At 42.0% G+C, this 17,335-nt stretch overlaps 1 protein-coding gene across 2 annotated transcripts in view; it reads left to right on the top strand.

Moving 5' to 3' along the window:
* Positions 1-646: 646 nt before the first annotated feature.
* Positions 647-17,335, top strand: part of NCOA7 (nuclear receptor coactivator 7) — a 110,049-nt gene continuing 93,360 nt past the window's right edge. The window contains exons 1-2 of one of the 2 annotated variants that reach the window (XM_089530431.1): positions 8,537-8,997; positions 9,586-9,648. The gene's annotated coding sequence lies outside the window, so the exon portion shown is untranslated. Of the gene's footprint in view, positions 958-8,536; positions 8,998-9,585; positions 9,649-17,335 lie in introns of those variants that run through there. The other variant, XM_089530432.1, reaches the window with a different exon arrangement.

The following is a 17,335-nucleotide window of genomic DNA, read 5'->3' as shown; positions in this document are numbered from 1 at the left end:
TCCTCCTTTTCCAGGGCATGTCCTCCATTCCAGCCCCTTTGTGCCCAGGAAGAATTCCACAAATGTCCTCCATTTTGAACCTGACTCAGAAGCATAGATTTAATCTCTAGGAGTGTTTGAGCTTTTCTTGGGGGTCATAGCCCACATTTCTCTTGCTGCATTCAAAGCCATCAGGCATGTCCTCCCTTTCCCAGGGCATGTCCTCCATTCCTCTTTGTGCCCAGGAGGAATTCCAAAACGTCCTCCATCTGGAGCCTGATTCAGAAGCACAGATTTACATTCCTAGGAGTGTTTTGAGCTTTTATTTGGGGGGGGGGGGTCGTATCCCACAATTCTCTTGCTGCATTCAAAGCCACCAGGCATGTCCTCCTTTTCCAGGGCATATCCTCCATTCCAGCCTCTTTGTGTCCAGGAGGAATTCCACAAAAGTCCTCCATTTGGAGCCTGACTGAGAAGCCTGGGTTTCCATTCCTAGGAGAGTGTCTTGGCTCTTCTTCCACCAGTGGCCATGGCTTGCCTTCCATTTTGTGGTGCCTCCTCCTCCTCCTCCTCCTCCTTTGTGGCGGTGAGAGGAGAGCTCTGCTGCGTGGGCGGAGCAGGCCAAGGGAAGAGGAGGAGGAGGAGGAGGAGGAGGAGGAGGCCTCTGGGGGGATTTGGGTGGAGGAGAGGCTGGAGAGGAAGGGACCCCTTGGGGCTCAGTCCATGCTGCCTCTCTAGCCCCAGCCTGGCCAGCCCTGGAGGAAAGGAAGGAAGGAAGGAGGCAGGGAGGCTGGGTGGGGGCCTCAGCTGCAGCAGAGGAGCCTGCAGAATCTGTGCACCGTTTTCCCCTCCTTCCCTTCCCTCCCTCCCCTGCAGAGGGGACCGACCTTCTTCCTTCCTTCTCTTGGGGACCATGAAGCCTGAGAAAGGCCCTTGCTTCCTGGAGGGATGAAGAGAGAAGCCTCCCCTTCCAGAGAGGTGGGTCTCCCCCCTGATTAGCCTCAGTATTATTATTATTATTATTATTATTATTACTACTACTACTACTACTACTGCTATTACGATCACCCTATTAGGCTATCATGGTTATTCCTATTTCTATTATGCTGTTATTAATGTGCTATTATCATTACTATTGTGCTACAATTATTACTGTTATTGTTTTGCTATCATTGCTTTATCACTATTGTTGTTATTTTGCTGTTATTGCTATCACTGTTATGCTGTTAGTATTTTGCTATGATGATGATGATGATGATTACTATCACTGGTATTCTATTGCTATTATACTACTATTCTATCAATATTATTGCTGTTATGGTATTATTTTGCTATTATTTCATTATTACTGTTATTATTACTGTCACTGTTGTGCTATTATGATTTTGCTACTATTACTATTACTATCACTGTTATGCAGTTACTATTATACTATTATTATGTCAATATTATTGCTATTATGGTATGATTTTGCTATTATTTCATTATTATTACTATCACTGTTATGCAATTATGATTTTGCTACTACTATTATTACTATCAGTGTTGTTATGCTATTATTACTATTATGTTATAAATATTATTTCTATTACAGTATGATTTTGCTATTTCATTATTAATAACACTGTTATGCTATTATGATTTTGCTACTATTATTATTAGTATCACTATTATGCTATATTATTATTATTGCTTTATTTTTCTATTGGTGCAGTGATCTGAGCATCAGACTAAGACTCTGGAGTCCAGGGTTCGAATCCTGGCTTGGCCATGGAAACCTACTGAATATGACTTTGGGCGAGTCACACTCTCTCAGCCTCAGGGGACCCCCCTCGGATGAAACATGCCAAATAAACCCCTTCATAGGTTCCCCTGAGGGTTGCCATAAGTTGGAAACAACTCAAAGGCTCACGACAACAACAACTTTTGCTCTTCTTATTTATTTTGCTATATTGCTGTTGTTGTGGTTATTATTATTATGGACCCCACTGTGGGAGAAAGGCGGGATATAAGCCTTTGAAATAATTTATTATTATTATCATTATTATTATGGGGGGAGTTTCTACATCGCTTATTAATGAACTAGCACTTCATAAGTGGTTTACACATTGTAAACCGCTTATGGAGTGCTAGTTCACTAACAACTGGTTTAGAAATGTACTTATTATTATTATTATGGATCCCATTGTGGGAGAAAGGCGGGATATAAATCCTTGAAATGATAATGATGATGATGATGATGATGATGATGATGATGGGGACAATTGGCTTATACATTGTAAGCCACTTAGGGCAGCGGTTCTCAACCTGTGGGTGGATCGACCCTTTCACAGGGGTTGCCTAAGACCATTGGAAAACACACACTTTTTATTACATTTATGAAGTAGCAATGAAAATAATTTTATGGTTGAGGGTCACCACAATGTGAGGAACTGTATTAAAGGGTCGTGGCATTAGGAAGGTTGAGAACCACTGGCTTAGGGCGTGCTACTTGACTGATAAGCTGTATAGAAATGTACCATCATCATTATTATTCTATTGATTTCTGGTGGTGCGCTGCCTGTCAGTTGAGCCCTGAGGCTGGGCAAGGGGAGGGCCTGTGGGGGCCTGTTGCTGTTGTGGCTGCCTTGCTTTTTGTGCTGCTCCTGGGTGCAGATTCAGGATGTGGGTGTTGTCTCCTCCTCCTCCTCTGCCTGGAGAGTTCAATCCCAGGGTGGTTGTGTGTTTTGCGTGTGCATTAACTGCTTTCGAGCCAGTCTCCACTCATGGCGGCGACCCTGGTGCCAAAACAGAAACACACTGCAGCCATAATCCACCTTGAGACTGCTTTAACTGCCCTGGCTCAAGGCTAGGCAATTCTGGGGACTGTAGGGCCCAAACAGACAGGCCAAAATAAAGCTGCTTTGGGTCATTTTGGAGGTATACTGTTTAATCCTAAGAGACCGGAAGCCACACCAAAGCCACGCTCCAGTCCTAAGGACTGGACTGCAGCTTTGGTGCAGCTTCTGGCCTCTTAAGATGCATGTGTCATTTAAACAGCAAACCTCCAATGTGACCCGAAGCAGCTTTATTTTGGCCTGTCTGTTTGGGCACTGTAGTTTTGTGGGACATTTAGCTGCCTTCTCTGCCAGAAAGAGCTCTGGGGCCACAATAAGCTACAATTCCCAGGATTCCATAGCATATGTTTCAATGTGTTACTTTTCTATGTTTTTATTGTATTGTTTGTTTGTTTTAATATCGAGAAGACAATCTGAGTCCCAATTCTGGGAAAAGCGTGGGATACAAATAATAATAATAATAATAATAATAATAATGAGAGACTAAGGTCCAAAACACACTGCAGAAATAATCCAGTTTGAGACCGCTTTAACTGCCTTGGCTCAATGCTGGGAATTGTGGGAACTATAGTTTATTGTGGACCCAGAGCTCTCTGATAGAGAAGACTAAATGTCTCACAAAAAACTAAAGTTCCCCAAATTCCCTAGCACTGAGCTGGGGCAGTTAAAGTGGTCTCAAACGGAGTTATTTCTGCCTTGTGTTTTGGACCTCACTGAAACAAAGAAACGGGCAGCATGAGCTTTCCAACACAAAAGTCTTCCTCAGAGGCACAGCATGAAGCTGTGGCAGTTAAAGTGGTCTCAAACTGGTTTATTTCTGCAGTGTGTTTTGGGCCCCTGTGGATGAGGCACCTCGAAACACACATACACACGCACACACACCCTTCCTCCACTGCTCTACTCACAATCTTCAAATCCCTGGTTTAAGGTTGGGTTCCTTAAGCCACTTCCTAAAGGGAGGGCCTAAATCCAGTGGGGGAATGCTGCTACCCCACTGCAGACATGAAGCAGATTGACACCACTTTCAGTGTCATGGCTCCACGCTGTTGAATTCTGGGCTTTGTAGTTGTGGCACCAGAGGTCCCTGACAAGGATAGTTACATGTCTCATTGTTGTTGCTGTCTGCCTTCAATTCATTTCTGACTTATGGTGGCCCTATTACGGGATTTTCTTGCCATGATTTGTTCAAAGGTTTGTCATTGCCTTCCCCTGAGGCCGAGAGAGTGTGACTTGATCAAGGCCACCCAGTCAGTTTCCATGGCCTAGCAGGGATTTGAACCCTGGTCTCTAGAGTTGTAGTCCTGCACTCAAACCACTGCAGCACTCTGGCTCTTAAGCAGCCTTAATACAGATTTGAAAAACTTATTTATTCTAAATTTTTGAGGGAGATCCGGAGCCCTCTGTTTCCACACCACAGCGGTTGTAGGCACAGGCGTCCTGCTGAGCCACCCATTGCATCCACCGCAAGTCTCTCTCATTTGAGGTTACCCATAGTGGCAGTATATGCACTGGGTTGCTCAGTGGGACACTCATGCTGCCATCATGAGGAAATGAAAAGCCAAGGTGGTAACAGATACAGTATTCTAGGGCCAGGGTGCTCAGGGCATAGAATATCTTGAGTCATTAAAAACTGTTTTTATTTCTGCCACAAATGCACTGTTGCCCGTAGAGAAAAAAGCCCTTACACACTGGACCTTTCAGGAATACAGTCCACCAACCCGTTTTGTGATTTATATCTGCATGAAGCCCTGGTGTCACAGTGTTTAAATGCCTGTACTGCCACCAGTCACTCACAAACTGCAAGGTTGCGAGTTCAGTACCAGCCAAGGGCTCAAGCTCGACTTGCAGCTAAAATGATTACCCAGCTTGTTAGGGGCAATTAGCTGACATATTGTAAACTGCTTAGGGAGTGCTTAAGTGCACTGATAAGCAGTATAGAAATGTACTTGCTATTGCTATTGCTATTGATAACACTTTGATCTCCCTTTTTCCTCTTGTGGTTTCATCCTAAGGAAACCTAGGAGTTGTACTTTGGTGTGATACTTGGAAATTTCTGCAGGAATGTTGTATTGCACTCCTTGGCACCGTTGTTTCCAAAATATCCTTAACAAAATGATTAAGGATTGTGTTTGGGTACAGTAATTTAGGAACTGTAGTACAGTGGCGTGCACACAGATACCAAAATTCCATCCAGGCTGATTAAAATTGGTATCACTTGGCTATTACTATCTAGTTACCCATTGTATTTGTAGCGTAGATATGTACAGTGGGCCCGTTATATCCAGAACCACCACCACCGATGGATAAAAAAAATCTGTGGATATTCAAGTCCATTAAATACAATGGAATAGTAGAATGCTGACCCTTATATAAAATAGAAAAATCAAGGTTTGCTTTTTGGAATTCATTTTTAAAAATTTTTTTCTAGATAGTTGAATCAGTGGATATGGAGGGCTGACTGTACATAATTGTTGTGGTCTCATCTTTAATAGGACTTTTCTTAGGTCAGTGAATGTTTGTTTAAATCCCTGAATTACCAGAATTCCTATTTTCTTGGATTATAATTTGAGGAGGATGAGATAGGGGAGTAATATTTATGGCTCTAGTTCCCATATTGCAATTCTGGAATTGTGTTGCTCATGTAGATCAAGAATATGTCACAACTGATGCATTAATATATGCAGAGAGGCCTGTAACTAACTGTTTAGTGTGTTCAGCAAAAATCCAAGTAATACATAATCTAAAAAAGGAGAGCATTGATTGCTTTACCCAGCAAATTATAAGCAAAATGTACTTTAAATAACAAATGAGCCAGTTTTTGATGCTCATCAACAAGATTCCTGCAATGTCCCCAGCCTGCTGTTTCTTGTGCAGACATATTTGTGCATAACATGCCATTGGCATTCAACATACTAACAATTTGTACACCAAGCCAGTTTGGAAATGGAGATTATATAGTTTATGTCTGTTAATAAATACAATTAGAAATACAGAGATAATGTTTATGTTAGCAATAGATTGTTCTGTATTTGAAAACATGCTAATACAGTCTCTGTCTATGGGGAACCTAGATCTGGATTAATTTTTCTCTTGCAGGATTTTTTAATAAGCCAGTCTTAATGTTCCTCTGTTTTTCCAAAATGTTGAACATTTTACTTCTCTATACACTACACAACTTTTAGTTCCAAAGTGATGGGATAACAACAACAAATGGTGACTTATAAATTGGAGTTTAAAAGTCATAGCAGTGTAATAAAATTCAAACAAAACAGATGCCAGAGATACAAAACTGAATTTTCACCCATGATTCTCAATCACATGTATAATATTTTTTCTAATTTTATCTTTGTTGTTATTTGCCATAAAGACATATTTAACTTACAGTGACACAATGAATGAAAGGCCTCCCTGAGCTGTGGTTATCAGTAGACTAGCTCAGATCTTGTAAACACTGGGCCATGGCTTCTTTGCTTGAATATATCCAACTGGAATATGGTCTTCCTCTTTTCCTACTGCCTTATTCTTTATGCAGCATTATTTGTGTTTTCCCATGAGTCATGTCATCTTATGACATGCTCAAAGTACAATAGCTTCAGTTTAGTCATTTTGGCTTCTAGCGAGAGGTTATAAAATCCAATGATTACTGGTCAGCTTCCCAACAAAACAAGCTGTGTTTTCCTTTATAGTTCTCCATTGAGTGACTACCCCTCCAGGCCTAAACCAACCAGTTCTTGAAGGTTACAGTAAAGGCACTTCCAAATGAAGAGCTCCTAGCACTAGCTGTCAAAAAGTATTATACATCTATTCTGTCTTTCCTTCCATAATAGGATTTATTTTTAGAAAAGGGGAAAACGGAAAAGATGGTGAGAAAACACAGGTTATTAATAAACAGTAGTCTCTAGGTCAGGGGTTCCTAACCTGTGCTCTAAGGAGCCCTTAAAGCTCTGTGTACACTTTCCAGGTGCTGTGAAAGAAATAAAAATTGAATGAAATGAAAGAATAAGAATATATTCTTATATATACTTCTAAACACCATTAACTTGTAAGGCATAGGGTAGGCCTCTTAGGGGCTCCGCCATAGAAATAAGGGCTCTGCAGGTCAAAAAGATTGGGAACTCCTTATTTAGGCTATCAATAAATTCTGTATTTGAGCTAGGAAAAAATTCATAATAAAAGTTTAGTTTGGACGTATCCCAACTTTATCTGTAACATTTTTGGAGACATTTTTTCAAGCCGGAGGTAGGAAAACATGGTTGGCGTGGAGGCTGAATTAAATTGGTAAGGGTGTCAGGGGTTGCTTACTACTAGTGAGTGAGGCTGAGGACATGGTGGGACACAAGCAAAATGAGGTGAAGCCACATGTAATTCTTAGCAATTTGAAAAGTTTCCCACCAAGCATACAATTCAATTTGTGCATTTTTATTCAGGAGTTATCCTAGTGCAGTTGCTTCTAAGCCTGTAAAGCAGAGCTCAGTACCATGCAGCAGATTCTGGGCTGTAAAGCATAAGTAGGATCTGTGCAACACTTTTTGGGCTGTTTGGTATCCTGCATTATAGGGCCTGAACAGACAGGCCAAAATAAAGCTGTTTTGGGTAATTTTGGAGGTATGCTGTTTAAATGACACACACATCTTAAGAGGCCAGAAGCTTCACCAAAGCTGCGCTCCAGTTCTTAGGACTGGAGCATGGCTTTGGCACGGCTTCTGGCCTCTTAGAATGCATGCATCATTTAAACAGCATACCTCCAAGTTCTGGCAAAGCGAAGCTCTTTCCAGAGGAACTATGGGAGAATCCCTTCAGAGAGCCCAGAGATCAATGAATGAGGCAGCTGGAAAAGCAGGGAGGGAGCACTCTTCCCAAAGATTCTCTTTCCAGGGTTGGAGGAGAAGGCAGATTCCATTTGAGAAAGGGAGAGAGAAAGGCTCTATTCCCCCCCCCCCCATTGATTAGAGCCCTTCCCTGCCTGGGTGAGATCAGATGTCTCCTCGCGAGGAGCCATCCCTTCCCTGCCTCTCCTCCGTTAGAAATGGGCTCTCCCCACACAGAGGGGAGGTTGCAATCCACTGGGGGAAGCCTTGAGCAGCCGGGACTTCAGGTGTTTAAAGCGCTGAAGAGATTAAGCGCCTGTAAACCATTAAAATAAAAAATAAAAATAATCCTTATCTCTTATTGAAAGACCACAGCGGACAAAGGGGTGAGGAAAGCAAAAATGGCGACAGCCAGACGGATGGGGACAGAAAGGGCAACTCCCCCAAGGACAGCCCCATCGCACTCCGCTCCTCCCATTCATCTAACGCAATTTCAAAGGCTGTCGTTCCTATTTAAATGCTCCGGTTCCTAAATCGAATCAATGGAAAAACGTAGGTCGGACCCTAGTGTTTTTTTAACACGCGTTAAATGAGGAAGACTAGATTCAAAATTTTATTCCGCTCTACAATTCAATTTGTAGTGGGGACGATTGCGGGTTGCTCTAGAACCGTTCTAGGTTTAAATCGGATCCTAATAGGAACACCACTCCTTGGATTCGATTCAGAACGCGGGGTTTCACCTAGTGAGAACAACCCCAATAAGAGGAGAAGGGGGGATTCTCTCCCCCCTTCCTCCACCACCCACCCCTTCTAAAATTCTTGCTCTCACACAATGAAGCAATAAAGCACTTGCGGTTGTTTCTAGGCTGGCAGCCAGGGCCAAAGTCCAGCTTTTAGCATTATATAGCTCTGTCAAAGCCTTGTCTGATCCTAGAAGCTAAGTAGGGTCAGGCCTGGTTAATACTTGGAAAAGAGACTGCTAAAAAAAGTGCTGCTAAGCTATAGTCAGAGGAGGGCAGTGGCAAACCACCTCTGGATATTAATTGCCCAAGAAAACTCTACTGAAATTGAACAACTGACTTGAAGAAGCATACTTTACTTGAAGGAAAGGGTGGGCAAAGCCATTCCACAGTGGGATGCCAAGAAAACCCCGTAATAGTTTCACCTTAAGGTCACCATAAATTGGTAGCAACTTGAAGACATACACCATCACCACCAACAACAGATCAAATAAATTAATTCCAGTTTCTGGGTGAGGTAGCACTTAATAATTTCCACTTGCAGAATGGCATGGAGTGGGGTCCTCAGCTGAGAAAAATCACCTGTATGCCGCAGAATTAAACACTTTTCACAAGGATTTATTCATTCACACAGTAGGTGACCATTTTCTTGTTTATAAATTTTTATGCTTAATCTGTGAAATGGGAATAACAGTATATTAATAGGTGGGGAGAGGGTCACTGGCATGACCAAATACCAGTGCATCACTTAAGCTAAAGAAGAGGAAAAGGTCTTAAAATAAACATCAGAGAGATGAATGTAACTAAGGTAATGTACAGGATCCATCTGGGACATGCTTCTTCATAACTAAGCTGCAGTCTGGAACTGTGAGAAGAAGCAATATTGAACAGCTTGGCATGCATTTTCAGAAGCTCACCGATGCTAGTCCCAGGGTGTTAGATTTGCAATGGTGACTGGAGACATATAAGGCCAAGCATAATATACAGTATTCTTGGAGAGTTGCCATGTTGCAGGTTGGTAGCACTCTAGCACTTGCTTTGTCATTTCTACAGTTTGTTGGCCAATGGTGGAGCACACAACACTCCTCTAGCAAATGCTACATTAATCAAGGCACAGAGACCTTTAGCCAGAAAGCAGTTACACTGCGGGGTTTCATAAGAAAATTGATCTCATTGCCTGGAACTTAGTTATAGCAAAAATGCCAGCTGTTTTTTTTTCAGGGATGGAGTGGCTCTGCCTTGTTTGAGTTTACACTGTTCCTTGCATCCCAGCTATTGGTTCAGGTATGATTTTATGGTGAATTAATTTTATGGTTGGGAAAAGTAACTTTTCAGCTCTCAGAATCTCTCATCCCAAATGGTCAATTATAACAATGTATGATTTATTTATTTATTGAATTTTTATTCTGCCTTTTCCCCAAATGGGATTCAAAGCATCTTACAAGGACCTTGAAACAGTAATACACACGCTGGTAACCTCTTGTTTAGATTTCTGTAATGCGCTCTACATGGGGCTACCTTTGTACCAAGTTTGGAAGCTTCAGCTTCAAAATGATGCAGCCGGATCCTCAAAGCAAGACCATATAACACCGGTACTAAAATCTCTTCACTGGCTGCCAGTTAGCTTCTGGGCCCAATACAGAGTGTTGGTTATTACCTTTAAAGCCCTACATGGCTTGGGCCCGAGTTACTTGAGGGAACGCCTCTCCCTACATAATCCGCCCCGCACTCTCAGAACAACAGGGAAATATCTACTTGAGCATCCCAGGGTAAGATTAACATCTACCCATCATAGAACATTCTCAGCCATGGCCCCCACACATTGGAATAACTTCCTAGAAGAGATACGCTGCATCCCTACATTGGAAACCTTCAAGAAGGCATTAAAAATTTATCTCTTCCAATTATCATATCCTCCCAACTCTTTTTAAAGTCTACCCCTCTACAGAAATTAAATCAAGACCCTAATTAGGACTGGTATATTGCATGTTTTGTAGATAGATGTTATTTTTTATAAATTGTTTTTATTAATTACTGTTGCTATTATGGCAAATTGTATTTTTAACTGTAATTGTATATTGTCTTGTTGTTTTATACTCTGTTGTAATCCCGTTTCGATCCACCGGGAGAAGCGAGAAATACAAATAAAACTTATTATTATTATTATTATATACACCTGCATCCCAGGGCTGGGGAATAGTGGTGATTTTGAGGTTACTCCTTGACCTACTCTAGTGTAAGGTATTTTTTCTTAAGGTTACTCCTACTACTACTTCTGTAAAAACCTCTTACTCCTTACTCCTACTCCCCAGCTCTGGGGAAAAGTTCCGGTTCCTTTCCCCAGTACAATATTTGGTGTTTGCATGTACAATATAACAATAGGAATAAGGAGTAACAAATATATTTTGTTACTCCTTATTGCCACTCCTACTCCTGTAAAAACTTCTTACTCCTTTAGCCCTTACTTCTACTCCCCAGCCCTGCTGCATCCTATTTTGAAGAGAACAAAAAACAAAATAAAACAAAAGCAAAACTTTTAAAATAAAAATGTGTTCAGAGTGACAGTTTGGTAAAGCATGCACTGAGCAAAATGGCTGTTATTTGTTGGCCAAACATGGCTTCCAGTATAGGCCAGCATCCTTTTAGGGACATTTGCAAGTCTCTAACGTTTTTGGCAAGGGATTCTATACTTCCATCTAGTACAATTCCCTCCCCAAACCACTTACCTGTTTTTTGACTGGATGTCCCTCCCCATGGCCATTTGGTGGTCAGGAGAAGATGGGGGAGAGAATAAAGCACAGTTAAGTAGTCATCCATTTTCATTCCTGTAGTCCTCCTGCCCTCCACCAAAAAGGCATCCTCTTTGACCTCTCAGACTCAGGGGTCCCCTTGATATCCAGGAGAATGACATAATCTTCAGACAGCTGCAAGAACCGAGCTGGTTGGCCACCTGGCTGTATGAAATCTATCTCCCCTCCCTGGCCACTGAATGGTTATGGACAGAGGGCAGACCAAATACTATAATCTCCCAAATGGATTAAGAAATATACTGTAATGTTGTTGTGTGCCTTCAAGTCCTTTCTGACTTATGGCGACCCTACGGTCAACCTGTCATGGGGTTTTCCTGGACACATTTCTTCAGAGGGGGTTTGCCATTGCCATCCTCTAAAGCTGAGAGAGTGTGACTTGCCCAAGGTCACCTGGGCGTTTCTGTGGCTGACCAGGGATTTGAACTCAGGACCCCAGAGTCCAGCATGCAAACCAGTATACCACATTGGCTGTAAATATATAGTTTTAAATCTGGTGTTTATGAAGTATATGTAAATGTGTGATGACACAATAATCAAAACAACTTATAAACACTTTATAAACAACCAGGTATTACTCCACATGTAAATGATAGGTAGTGAAGTTTAATGATAGGAGAAATGAGGGGTAATGAAGTTTAATAATGATGTATAGTTTAGGTTATATTGATGCAAAGTTTATATTTTATGAATTAGAGTACTGGCATATAGCTCATACCAAAAGAAAAATGCGAGGGGTATTTGGGGATGCAAAATGAACAGACATTCTGAGGGAAATCTTTGTTTTAAAGAGGGAGACAAAGAGGGGTGTGTGTGTTGTAAATATGTGTGTCCGCAGATGTTTGTAGGTTTGTTGGGTTTATGTACTTTGATCTTCTTCTGCATTTATATGCATGTGTTAGAAACGTTAATAAAAATATTTAATAATTAAAAATGACCAGGAATTGGTGTCATGAAAAAGAATATGCAGTTCACAATATGGTGAACCTTGTCATTTTTGAAGTGTTTATTAGTTGTTTTGATTATTTTGTAGTCACAAATTTATGTATCCTTCATAAACAGTAGATTTTTAACTATATGTTTACAGTATATTCCTTAAACCATTCTGGAGATTATAGTGTTTAGTCTCTCAAAGGGGTGAGTGCTGGGGTTTCCCCTGTGTGTTGTACTTTTATGCAGGGAGGGCAGCCAGCCAGCAAACAGGTTGAATTTGTGAAACCACAGGACAAGACATAACTATGTCTGGCTGAACTTTACAGTCCACGTTTGCAGTACAGGATCTCAGTCTTGCTCTCCTTTCATTGTATTGTACTTTCTTCTGTTCCATCACACTATAAGCATGCTGCCTGAATAGATAATAAGCTGAATGTTTTACATCATGTTGCATTGATTCCTGCACATGCTGGCTGGGAATGGAGAGCACCACATTGGAAGAAAGTGACATAAAAAGACAAATACAGGTTTAGGCCCAAGACATTATAGATTCATAATGCTATCAATAACTGGTGGAACCTGGAGAGAGAGAGAGAGAGAGTAGTTTGGTGATAATTTGTATAGAAATAGCTTTTGAAGTGGGCTAGAGATAACTTTTTGGTCATTAGAATATGATATCTGTCATGGCATCAGCTAGTTTTGTGAATTAGTTTTGACCCAAAGTGCTGAAAGAAGATGGTAATTTATATCAGAGGCAGTTATAATGGTTAAACAGTAGACTAGCCTGAATACAATATCAAACCCAGTTTTGATGTTAAGAGCTGCACTGAGCCTCATCTGTATATGCTCTGTCTCCTCTTCCCGGTATGACTGTGAGAAGGAATTTGGAAGCTTTTACTTCCATTTTATAGTACAGTAATCACAGTTTGATGCGATGTTTGAGCTTAGACTCACTATGGGTAATTTTAACTATATAGTTGTGTGTGTGTGTGTGTGTGTGTGTGTGTGTAGTTAAATTATTTATACTTAATTATCTGTAATTATAAAGCCGGCTCTGTTTGACTATATGTAATTAAAATTAGCCACTGGTTTGTGTTTAGCTAAGATTCAAAACTGTTGTTACTGTAATTTAAAATGGCAGTGGGTAGCGTTAATCTCTTTGGACTGGAAAAGGAGAAGGGAGTTTTGAATCTGGGATTCATTTTTGTATAACCATTAGTGTACAACCACAGGTACCCTACCTCAAGTTACTCCTGTACTGTCACTTAGACTGGCAGCAGCTCTCTGAGATACTGAGTAGAAAATCAAGGACTGAACTTTGGACTATGCACATGTGAAGCATGTATCCTACAGAGCTACAGGTACTTTAACATGTGCTCAACTATGGTCGATGTCATGTCAAGGAAATTAGTACTAGGGTGTTGAAGACAAACAACAGGGAAAAGAAGTGTAGTAAGGACTTCAGGTGAAGATGCATCCCTCATTTAACAAAGCTGAGGGACTGGGGTTGGTAATCCCAAGTTTTCTTAAGAAATATGTGCATTTTGTCCCTGTGTACAGCCTTAATGTTTACAGTAGGAGCAGAGCTAAATGGCCATAGGACTGTTGGGGCTGAAATTCATTTTAGTGCTACTCAGCCTTGACTCAGTAAATGCCAATGTTTTGATGTTTTCAAGCAGTGACCTTTATTTTATAGTCATTGCCATTTTGCTTCTGCCCCACACATCATCTGTTATATTTTATATTTGTATCTCAATTTTCAAAAACAATAGTACAGTTGCAAATTAGTCTCTTGTATATGTTTTATTTTCTTCATTTCACAGACATTACTATTGGGAATTGGGCCACATGAGAAACAGCAGTGTAGAACTTGTTTGGCAAGTAGGTCTGGGGTAAAAGGATATTCTGTAGCCTGTGCTGATCCCTTGCACATATTTAAAAGATAGAATGCAAGTTGCCTGTCTGTGCTGTGTTGAGGCTGTTACAATGGCCTTACTACAGGGGTTAGAAATCTTTGGTCCTCTGGATCTTTGCCTTGTCTACATTGACTAAATAGCCCAAACTCCCCCTGGGCTCAGTGCATCCTGTTTATATAGTGCAGGTTCAAGACCCCAAATTGGGTCCAGATTATCTTCATGATGCTCAGACCCAGTTTGGGGTTTCCACCCCCTAACCTGCATTTACTTAACTCACCTTTTGCTGCAGGTTTTTTGGTTTCTTTGTGGCGATGGTGGTTACTGCCTTCACTCGTGTGGCCCCGAGCTGCTGGCCACCACTGTCATTACAGATATGTCGTTGGCAGGTCAGAATGAGGTATTCAGCATTGTTAGCATGTTTGGACCCCTTGTTCTGGCCTCAGAGTGATGTGGCAGGCAGCATGGACCGTGCAAGTGAAGGTACCGCAAAGCAGGTAAGGAGCGAATGCAGCGCCAGAATATTTCCTGGAGCATTCTGGAAGATGTAGGCCCCATTCCCACTGGGCATATAAAGCGACTTATATCACTGCGAGTCTGGATCGGATCAAGTTTCCAAGTCGTATTTGAATCAAGTCCATTGTTCCCATTACAAAAGGGAGCGAATGGACTTGGGTTTTCTTGACCCATGTTCTCATTCCCATTGATGTTTCTCCATTGTATTTTGACGCGAGTTTTTTTATTCCCCATTCCCATTGCCTTTCTGGAACTGTTTTTTAAAGCTGTCAATCAAGCGCTTAGGCGATTAGACGTCACAGTGGCATCTAATCCCCCCTTCTTCTTATACCCCCCCTTCTTCTTCAAACCACCCCAATATGCAGCAGCCAGCCACTCGTTTTCCATCTCAAAAAAGGAAACAAGGCTGGATGCAGGAGACACATTCAGGGTTTTGGGCTTTTTCTCTCTCTCTTTTTTTCCTTTCCACTCACAAAACGTTTTTGCCAGCCTCCCTTTCTCCACATCCCTTCTCCTCTTTCCTTTCTTCCCCCCTCCCTCTCCAAAAACCTAACTTGTTTCTTTTTTTAAAAAATAAAGTTTTACACACTTGAATATTTATTATTATTATTATTATTATTATTTGCAAAGAGGGAGAGAGAAGGATGGCTCTGTGGGGAATTTGAAGAGAAAAAAGTGGAGGGGTTGGATAGATACATAAAGAGAGAGTGAGTTGTATTTCTTAGTGTTCCTCCCTTTAATTTTTTTTTGGGGGGGATGCTTAGGCAGCCTAAGGCCCTTTTATTGCAGTTGGGAGGCTTGGGGTTTTCCAAGGCAGAAAGAGGACAGAGGCGCCCACTTGCAACCCAGTGGGGCACCTCGCGAGCAAGAGCCTCAGGTCCAGCATTCCTGCCTCAGGAGGATTTGGGGGAAGGCATTTCCTTCCCAGTAAGCCCCGACAAAGCTGAGGAGAGCCTGAGTGAGGAGGCTCTTGGCCTCCATAGGTCTCCCCATGAGCAGGGGGACCCTTCTTCTTCAAACCACCCCAATATGCAGCAGCCATCCACCCCTTTTCTGTCTCAAAAAGGGAAACCAGGCTGGATGCAGGAGACACATTCAGGGTTTTGGGCTTTCTCTCTCTCTCTTTTTCCAAACAAAGCTGGTGACACTCCCAGGACAGCCCCTTGAACATTGCTCTTCCCCCGATTCGGATATCCTTGTCGTTCCCATTAATTAGCCGCAGATCCGACACGGCAGCTGCAAAAAAACCCTCTAGAAAAGTGGTGTCAGGATAACCCGGGTTATCCATCACTGATTTGGCTTTTAGCTAGAGAAATCAATCAAAGTTGGATCAAACGCGGCTTCAAATGGGAATGATTTTCCTTAAACAAGGATCGAATGCGAGTTCAAATGGGAACGATGTTTCTATAATCCGATTCTTGATTTGATTTATAGCCCAGTGGGAATGGGGCCATAGACTAGCCCTTGGACTTCAGCTGCCATATGCCCCAGCCTACATGACCAATAGTAAGTGGTTATGGGAATTTACTTCTCCATATAAGCCTACCCAGGTTTTAAGATCTTTGTGGGAGACTTTTCTCAGTGCTGCCATCATCACAAATATATTGGTGAGGATGCAGGAGAGAGCCTTCTTGGTGGCTGCTCCCAGGTTGCGTAATTTCCCTTTCTTGGTTTGGTTGGCTTTCTGCCAGCAGAAAGGTAATCTCTCTTACCTTTCTGCTGGCAAGGAAAACCTTTTTTAAAAAAAAATCAGGCAGGTTTTTGGAACATAATTCATGTGGCAGAAGGGGCTTTTAATGGGGCTGTTCTTTTATTAAGTTTTATTGGGGCTTGACAGATCACTCCGAAAGGGCGGGCTGGAGGCACTTGTTTTTGCTTCTGAGGGATGCTGCAGAAGCCAAACTGCACGGCCTCCCTCTGCACCAAAAGGAAACCGCTAAAAGCAGGTTCTCTCTGGTGCGTGTGGCGGACGCCATGAGTGTGCCATTGGTGCACTGTCACACGTCGATGACACAAGTGCAGCGCCACGATGTCCAGATGTGGTGCTGCGCTTGCGTCATGATGGCAGCCCCATGTGCTGTTACGTGCTAGGGTTCAGGAGCGGGCGGATGCCCTGCAGTCTTGAGTCCTAAAATTAGCCCTAGGGTGCCCCAAAGCGCCCATTTGTACCAGGCCATTGTTATGTTTTAGTGTTGCTTTATTGTTTTTTAACTTTTGCATTAATAGGTTTTTTTTAGCTGCACTATACCTTGTTTTTAATTGGATGTAAGCCACCTTGGGTCCTGTGCAAGGACAAAGGTTACATATAATAAGGCAGTCAATGAAATAATAAATATAATTTAGTTCCCAGCATCCAGAGGCCCAAATATTCCACACACACTAGTTATCAGAGAAATTCTTGCCATTATGTGCAGTTCTCCCATGGCAATTAGATATGTTTGATGGCAAGTGTCAGTAATACGGAGAGGCTGTGCATCGTTGGTAATTCTCTGAGGTTAGCACTCACTATTACACCTGCAGCGAAGAGCAATTGTGTCACAGAAAGTCTTCCAAATGGATTGTACGTGGTGCACGTGATGCATACGCTGTCCCTAAGTCCTTGGCTTGTACTTCTCTCACTTTTTCCTGGCATAGCCTGCTAAAAGATTGGGCCAAACTGGATTTTTGCCAAAACAACCCCTGCATTACAAAGCCATGTAACCCTGCATTACAAAACCCTGCAGTACAAAGACGAGTGAGAGCAAGTTGTATCTGTCCTTTACAGTAATTTCCTTCCTGAACAGAATGAGCTGATATGAACAC

Source organism: Sceloporus occidentalis, unplaced genomic scaffold (assembly GCF_023333645.1).
Source record: "Sceloporus occidentalis isolate IW3139 unplaced genomic scaffold, rSceOcc1.0.p SCAF_6, whole genome shotgun sequence".
In the NCBI taxonomy this organism is placed as follows: Eukaryota; Metazoa; Chordata; class Lepidosauria; order Squamata; family Phrynosomatidae; genus Sceloporus; species Sceloporus occidentalis.
Note: the sequence above shows the minus strand (reverse complement) of the source record. Positions and strands in the feature narration are given on the sequence as shown.